At 51.9% G+C, this 8,314-nt stretch overlaps 1 long non-coding RNA gene across 1 annotated transcript; it reads left to right on the top strand.

Moving 5' to 3' along the window:
• The first annotated feature begins 1,007 nt into the window (after positions 1-1,007).
• On the top strand, positions 1,008-7,571 carry LOC121092891. The gene is made up of 3 exons (XR_005829416.1): positions 1,008-1,202; positions 6,029-6,115; positions 7,450-7,571. It is a non-coding gene; the product is annotated as an uncharacterized LOC121092891 (long non-coding RNA).
• The last annotated feature ends 743 nt before the right edge of the window (positions 7,572-8,314 follow it).

The following is an 8,314-nucleotide window of genomic DNA, read 5'->3' as shown; positions in this document are numbered from 1 at the left end:
CACGGTGAAGCTGCCCTTCCCAGGGAAGGCATTTGGTTTGCAGCCTGCTGGGGCGGCTGCAGAGCCAGCCTTATACCCTTCAGATAGGCCAAGTGTAGTAAGTTAACGATTAGATTTATCATAAACCAATCTAATGAGAAGCAGTGTAGCCAAGCACTTTCCATTCAGTGACGCACATCCAAATCTTAATAGAAGCTGACAGCCTGACCCTGTTACCGTGCTCTGGCCAAATAAAATCATCCTGATAGTTCCCTGGAGAAAGCAGCCATTGCTTTAATATGTCTTCTCAAAACATTTATCTGACCAGTTTTAAAAAACCAAAGCAAAACACAGCCCAACAACAAAACCTAAACCAGAAAAAAACCCAACCTTGCAGTGATTCAGAGCGGGTTTACGTGACCTCCCCTCGCACTTGCTTCCCCAGCTCTTCTGCACTGCAGGGGATCCGAGGTGGTACAGCCGGGGACCACAAGGCAGTGCCTGCTGCAGGATGGCTGGACCCGGCGAGGAACGCTCCAGCAGCATCCCCAGTCTTCTCCAGGCTGTGCTCTCGGGTACCCAGAGTCTGTGGCACTGGCACCCGGGGCAAGTGTTAACGTACTGTAAGTACTAATAGGAAATCTTCAAAAATTGAAGGTATTGGGGGGCTTTTATTGGCATACTAGTTTTTTGCAGGTACCATTTTACTGTGCTAGCTCTTCCAGGGCTAAGCCTCTGCTCTAAACCTTTCCCTGCATTCTTCCTCTGCAGTTTAAAAGGGAAACAACACGTGCTTTATTACAACTTTCCACTGCAAGTCTCTGTCCCTCTCACCAACTGCACTTTTATTAAAAAATTCAGGTATGTTTTAGGATCTCGGAAATCGTTGCACCTTAAGCAAAAGATCGAACCCTTGATATAAAATGGGACTGGGAAGGAGGGTTGGTCTTTCCAAGCCCAAGTTTTATCCTGATTGACTCTGTGTATTTCTATCTTCACGTTTTCACACCTCCTCCAGTGCTGTTTTTGATATATCAGCTACGCTACTGCTGTAGACCCATTTATTCCATCAACTGCAGTAAAGGGAAGGACCAAACATGGCCGTGACCTTGAGCCACACCTGATGGTGTCATCCAGAGAAGCTGGGACATGGGCTGAAGCTGTAAGTGCCCTTACGCCCAGTTTGATCACTGGCTGCAGCTCCTTGCAGGACAGGCGCAGAGGTGAGGAACCAAGATTTTCCCAGCAGTATGTGGGGATTTCAGGAAAATCATCCAAGAGTGGCTAGAAGGAGCAAGTCCCGATACCCATTTTTGTGGTGGGAGTGCTGGTCGCTGCTGTCGCTAGCAAAATATTTTATTTTTTTTTCTGACTCAGCCAAGGTGCATCAGCTGGTAGCAGGAACCTCAGGGAAAGCTGCAAGAAGTCCTGCACCCCGCATCCAGGCTGTCCCTAGAACCTGTTCCCAGAAAAGGTGGTCTCTCCTTGGGAAGTCTTCTCCAGCTGGTGCTTCATAGGCAAAACAGCCTGAGTGATTTTTTGGTGCTTGCATGTGGTTCACTCAGTGGGCTTTTCACATTTGTATGTAGTTTATTTTTTTTTGGTATGAATAATAGAAATACCCAGGGCCAGCTCAGCAGTTGTTTGATCCCACAAGTCCCTGCCCTTGGCTACGTCATATGACATTGAGTTCCCCAAGGCGAATTGTGTGAAAAGATGCATTTTTTCATCACTTCTGAATTTACTGTCTCTTCATTTCTGCTGAATGCCCTGTTGTTTGCAGAGCGTGAATACAAGCTCTGTCCCTGGGACCGGGATGGCCCCAACTGCTGGGCACCAGAGGACTTCAAGATGCATTTTCCTGAATGCGCTGATTTTCAGAAGAGCTCTCCAAGGCAGGGCAATTACTCTGGCTTTGTGTGACAACCTTGATCCAGGAGATGGCCCAAGAGGAAGATGGAGACAGAGGCACAGAGAAGACGCACTTGGAGGGGGGAGGGAAGCCAGCTAGCTCCAGCAGGAAGAGCTCTGAGCCCCTCTTTGTGTTGCTGGGCTGGTGTAGCAGTGACCCTGTCCTTCCCCTGCCCTTGTGTGAGTGCAAGTGCTGCAAAAGCGCCTGGGAACGAGTAGCAAGCAGGGGCTGGGGATGATGGGTCCTCAGCCCTTTTCTCCTCTGCATCCCAGGCTGCTCTCTGCCCTTTGTTTTTCATTGTGCTGTATCTGTTCATCCAGTTGGAAGCAGAGCCCTGCAGCGCGGATGCTCCCTGGGGCACACAGCCTGCTCCACACGTGTCCTGGCCGCATTTCTTGATCAGCTCATGCTTTGGTACATCCCTGGGGACCACAGCGTTCCCTCAGCGACTCCCTGCTGTGGAGATGGCTGCCCTGGCTGAGATGCTCTGTCTTGCTCAAGTGCGGTTCTTGCCGCTGCTTGCTTCCTACAGCTTAAACCATGCCGTGATCCTGACACTGTCTCTGGGTGCTTAGCAAAGGCTGTGCCAATTGCCTGGGAAGCTAAGCATCCCCCGGCTCAGCAGCCCCCTGTGTTCCTGTCTGGAGGATACCTGCACAGCTCGGGATGTGCTGGGGAGGCAACGGCTGCTCAGTGGAGGGTTTCCAGGAGGAGGAAACCCCTTCCAGAGCCATTGCTGACTCACCTGAGCAGAAAGGGAAACCTGCTTTCTGGTAAACCAGAAGCAAAGGGCGATTAACTGGAGGAGCAACATACAGCTGATGAATTTTCCATTCCTTGGGCTTTAGCGGGTGCCTGAGCGTCAGAAGAAGTGCTCCAGCCCAGCCGAGAGGAACAAGTTAGGGCAAGGAGGCTGGGGGGCAAGCCAGGGCTCTGAGATGAGGACCCTCTTGCCCATCCAGGACCTGGTAGTGCCACCCAGGAGCAGCAATGCTCCCACCAACTCAGCCGGGACTTGCTTCACAAGGACAGCATCCTTCATGGTAGTCTGTGGCCTTGTCTACGTCACCACCCAGATGTGGGGACTGAAGAGTGTCCCCTACGTGTCACTAGAGGTCACTGCTGGACTGGCTGGGCTGTGGAGCCTGCTTCTCACCTGGAGCTACAGCCAAGCTGAGGAGCAAAGGCAGAGTCCCAAGGAGCTGGGACCATGCGGCACAGCTGGGCTGCAGCTTTTGCAGGAGCAGATGCTGGCAGAGAGATTGAGCTTGGGAGAGGTCCTCTGCACTGGAGATGCTGAGCAGGGAGGTGATGCTGCTGGACACCTTTGTTGCCTTTGGATGGTGTTCCAGCTCTGCTCTCGTCTCGGTGGAGCTCCAGGACCCAGACCTGTCGAAACTCACGGCTCTGAACAGAAAGAACAGAGGGCAGGGAGCAGGCACTGCACTGCTCCTCTGTCAGCATCGGAGGCAAGCGGCCTGGGTAGCTGTCACATGGCTGATCTCCCCTCCTTGCTGAAGGAGCTGGGGAAAGTGCCAAATGTCCTCCTAAAGGTGGGGGTTGGGGAGAAGGCAGGCTCTAGTTCATCTTTCTGAGTAAATCCTGGCAAGCAGGGTTGTGCTCCAGGTACTGGGAGCCTGCGTGGGTCTCAGTTTGCTCAAGAAGGTGGGTTTTGTGTTTATGTAGTTATGTGCTTCTGGGTTGGGTGAGCTTTTGGTTGTGGGGATTTTTTTTTTTTTTTTGGTTTTGTTTCTGGGGTTGTTTTCCTTAGAAGCATCCAGGTAAGGCTCTTCAATACTTTTGATCTTTGAGGATTTGTTTTGTTTGCTTGATTTTTTCTTTTTCATCTTACAGCTCCCTACCGCTTTTTAAATCACAGTAGGGGAATGACATCTTCCTTGTCACAGCTGTAGAGGAAGCTGAAAGCAACCTGTTCCTCCATAGTTCAGGTCATAGGGATCCTGCCAAAACAGCTCTAATCAATGCCCTTCAGACAACAGATCTCTGTTGTAGTCGACTTCAGCACCTCCCCAACCCTTCCCAAACCAGCCCCCTATTCTCACGCTGGATGGAGGACAGCAGCCACCCACTGGAGAGTATCCCAGTGACAACTGGGCAGGCCTGAAACAAAAGAAACACGTGAAGAGGACCTCACCGTGGGTAGGAGCCACCTCGTGTACCAGGAGGAGAGCGGATGGAGTGGTCCTCTTTCCTCCCTATGTCCCATCCCTGCGTGCAGCTTGCTGTGAGCAAGTTGTCTGAAGGAACAGAAATTGCTGCCAGATTTGGAGGTGTTTCTCACTTCTGTGAAAACAAACAGGGCTGATTTGTTTCTTAATTGCTTGTCCACAGGAGCTGCAAAGCTTTGTGTGGGGTGGGAGCTGGGAGTTTTGCTCTGTTTGATTGTATGCTCTTTTGCCCCAGCTTCAAAGATCTCTTTGGTTTTCCATTCCCTTTTATGTCCTATCTCTTGAAGTTGCACTCCTGCATGAAGGCACAAACCCAGGACAGCTGAAGGCTTCCAAATGCAATTATTTTGCAGAGCGTTTCAATAAATTAGCAGCTCATTTCTTTGCCAGACAGCACTTACTTTTCAATTGGCCCATGTCTGTGCAGCCTGCAGTGTGTGCTGGACCTTTAGCCTTCGGGATGTCAGCTTGGGAGGACAGAGCCTGGCATGCTTAGCTGTGATTCGGACCTGGATGGGACGCTGCACAGGTTTTTGCCCAGTAAAACAATGATCTGCAATTTCATCTCAGTTGGAGATTTCAACAGTTTGGATTTCGCAATGTAAAGACAAGCAGTTCCTTCCAGTGAGTTGCCCTGTGAAATGGGAATGCAAAGTACCAGCACCCAGAGCTGCTGCTGGAGAAGAAAGGTTGGCAGAAGCATCTGCAGATATTTTTTTTTTCTAATAGCCTTTAATTTATTGAGCTGCTTTGGAGTCAGACTCACTTGCTGTGCTCAATATTTATTAGCACTTCACCTGCCCTGAACTGGGAGCTGCAAGCACTTTGAGAAATGATTGCCTTTCCTGGAACGATGTCCCAACATCAGCTAATCAGTAGCCTCAGCATGATTGCCAAAGTACCACTCTTGTAATCAAGGATGGCAAAGAGAAAAAACCCCAAGCACCAGCAGCGCAGGGCTTGCTCTGAGGCAGGATGGCGACCCAAGCACCAATCTCCCCATCTCCATGGGGTTCAGTGTTTGATAAGGGATTGCTCCAGTTATCTGAGCTCTCCGTTTAATTCAGGGCGCTCTCATTGCAATTGCATGCAGTGCTGCTCTACCTCCCCTGCTTTATTTGTACCGAGCGGCAGCATTGCCTGTTGGCCTGGATCAGAGACCTGGCAGAGGAGTCAGGCCGTGCTTCGTGCAACTGAATATCTGCTTGCAGCTGGCCATTACATGCAGAAAAGGCGACTCCCTGTCTTTGGTAACGGAAAAAGTGCCGTTAAGCAGAAGACCTGCTTGCTGTAGGATGCCACAGGTGCCAAATAGCTACACGACTTCAAAAAGTGAGTTGATGTATGTTAGGAAAATTCCACAGGGGCTGTGAGAAACCAGAGTGCAGGCTCCGGTGCGAGAAGTTCCTGGCCTCCTGAATTGCCAGTGCTTGGAGCACAGGCTGGGCTCAGCCACACAGTGGGTCGCAGAAGAGGAATGCATGAGCATTTTGGAGGTTTTCTACCTTATGCTGCCAGTGAGCAGGTCTGGGCTTTCTGCAGGAGGGTTTGCTGCAGCTGAAGCATCGCTGTGGTGCCCGGGTGTTCACCGAGCTTGTTTGTGTATGTAAGTGCTTTCAGGCTGCTCCAGCCTCTTCTGCTCGCTCACCCTGTCCTATCACACCTTCAGGCTAAAAGGACTGAGTTGCACGAGGATCAGGTAGCAATGTCTTCATAGGAAAGAGCCTGGAAACCCCAGCTAAAGATGACCTGCTATCACTGCATGGACAGCAACCCCCGGGCTGGGATCAAGGAGATTTGGGACACTTCACCAGGTGCCTCGTGGGTGTGGTTGCGGCTTTCCCTGCAATGCCTCGCATCTTCCAGCAGTGTCCAATAAATCTGGCTCTTTCCTTAACTAAAGGAGTCAACCATGTCTCTCCTCTTACCCCTGCTGTCTGCTTTTCAGAAAACTGGCTGGAATCGGGAGCTGCACCCTGCTGCTGAACTTGCTGGAGATGAATCACTAGGGATGTCATGGGGAGCTGCAAAGCAGGTGAGCAGTGTGGCTGCGTACTGCGGTTTCTCTGAAATGCTCAGACTAGAGCAGCAAAGGTAGGTAAAGAGCCCTGGTATTTTTGTGTGAAAGTCCCAGGACACGGTAGAGGCTGTGTCTCTGTCTCCCAGAGCAGCACCTTCTCTTTTGCGCAGTTCCAGGCCATGCTCTGTTAGCATCCTGCCCCTATGGCTCTTAATTTTCTGGCCTCATTTTCTCTTGGTGCCTGGCAATGAGAGCCGGGTGCCAGGCTTTCCTTGGCCTTCCTTGATGGTCCCAGCTGTCCTGTCCTTGCAGGGAGTCTCTCCTCTTCCCCTCTCTACAAGCAATAACTGATTAACAGTCCCCAGGACGGTGTTTGAGCAGAATCCTCCATGCTGAGGTTTACTGCAGTAGCTGTTCCTGTGCACCTTGTCCATCCTCTGAAGGTGGTGAGGTGGGTGCTGCTGCCTGCCTGCACCCAGTGCCAGCAGCCCTTTGCCTCCACTGGTCCCAGCTGCCCTCAGCCCTGCTTCCCTCCCTGGGTGTGAGCAGCCTCTGGTAGTGGGGCTTCTGGCACTGCCTGGCTGTCCTGGGCAGCAGACGTTGTTCCTCTGCATCTAAAGCCATAGGTTAATCTCTTTCAGCAAGGATGAAAAATAATTTAGCAGCTCATCAGCTAGCTAACAGCTTGGGATGCAGACAATGTGAGACCACTCCTAATTAGCTGCTTTCCCATCTTCGTTTGGAGATGGGTAAGGGGGAAATGTGACATTCCCTGAAAATGCCTGTCTGTGGTAGGGAGAGGTGGCATTTTTGCAAAGGCTGTTTGGGGATGCGTCTGTATTTAATGTCTAGATGTTGCTATGGAGAAGCTGGATGGAGGCCACCAGGAAATAGCACCTGGGTGAAAAGGGACTGTGGCCCCAAGGAGATGTTCCTGCGAGCCCAGGAGGCTTGCGCTGGACACTGGGGTGGGATGGACCCCCGGGGTTGGGCCCTCCATGCAAATGTGATGCAGGCTGCTGTCATCTGCCCTGCTGCCCCTCCAGAGAGGAGGGTCGCAGATGGGGGGACTGAACAGAGAGGATGGGCAGGCAGAGGGGCTGCCAGAGGGCCTGAGCACAGCAGCAGCACCCATAGCGAGACCAACACTGATGAGGAGCTGTACCCATGGCTGTCCCCTCTGCTCGGTGAGCTTTTCCTTTTAAAGAAAAAAAAAATATCTATCTGTCACTTAACAAAATGTTTCAGGCCTTTTGGGTTTTTCCCTGTGATTAAGTCTAATGAGAAGAGACAGTGGAGGATTTGTTAGTATCTGCTTGCTGATTTCAGCTTTACGTCTGTTGTGACAGAAGATCTAATGCTGTTACTCCTGAGCAAGGACTTCAAGCAATGTGACCGAAGCCGTAACAGCAGAGCAGCATCCTAACCCTTTCCCTGCTGCCTCACGAGGTAGGCTGCACCGGCATGACTAGCAAAGTACGGAGGGGGGGGGGCAAATAAAGCAGCAGCAGCAGAAATCGGGCTGGAGGAAAATATTATCTGAACCTTGACAGCATTGCCATGGTAACGGGGGACCTGCCAGCAAATGCTGCAGGCCGGCACTGCGGGCAGCGTGGCACTGCGGGCGGTGTGGCACGCTGTTATCTGGGCTGCAGAGGGCTGGTGGGATGGAGAGGCTGTGATTTCTCCTGGGGAAGCTGGCAGGAGCCTTGGGAAGATGCTCTGAGAGGTGGTGGCAGGGTAAGAAGCAGCTCTGGGAAATGACGGTCCCTTGAGCAGAGTCTGGCCTCCTCTGCCTCCCCTCCTGTCCAGCTTCACATCCACGCTGCCGCGCTTGCAAGGAGCCAAAGCCTCGGCCGCAGCCACAGTGCCGCTTCCAGACCAGCCTCTCAGCGCGACCGCCTTTCTACCCAGCTGCTGCTTGACCGCAAAGGCTGCAATTAGTGAGGTTAGTCATGCTGGTGGGAAGCAGTGATTCCCCTTTGTGCAAAAACATTAAGGCTTGGGCTATGTTTTAATTCCCCTAAGGAGTGAAACCCAGACCTTTGCACATTGCTCATCCAAACCAAAAAAAATCCACTGGCCCGCAGCACCCACAGCATTCACCCTGGCCAGAGGCGTTTGCATCCCTGGCCAAAGCGACTTCTGATCATCCTGGTCCCCTTCCCCAGCCGCCTGCCCGGAGGCTTTGCTTTAAGGCAGAGATGAGCAGAG

This window comes from Falco naumanni, chromosome 8, assembly GCF_017639655.2.
Source record: "Falco naumanni isolate bFalNau1 chromosome 8, bFalNau1.pat, whole genome shotgun sequence".
Taxonomy (NCBI): domain Eukaryota; kingdom Metazoa; phylum Chordata; class Aves; order Falconiformes; family Falconidae; genus Falco; species Falco naumanni.
The sequence above is the reverse complement of the archived record's forward strand: the minus strand, read 5'-3'. Positions and strand labels throughout refer to the sequence as shown.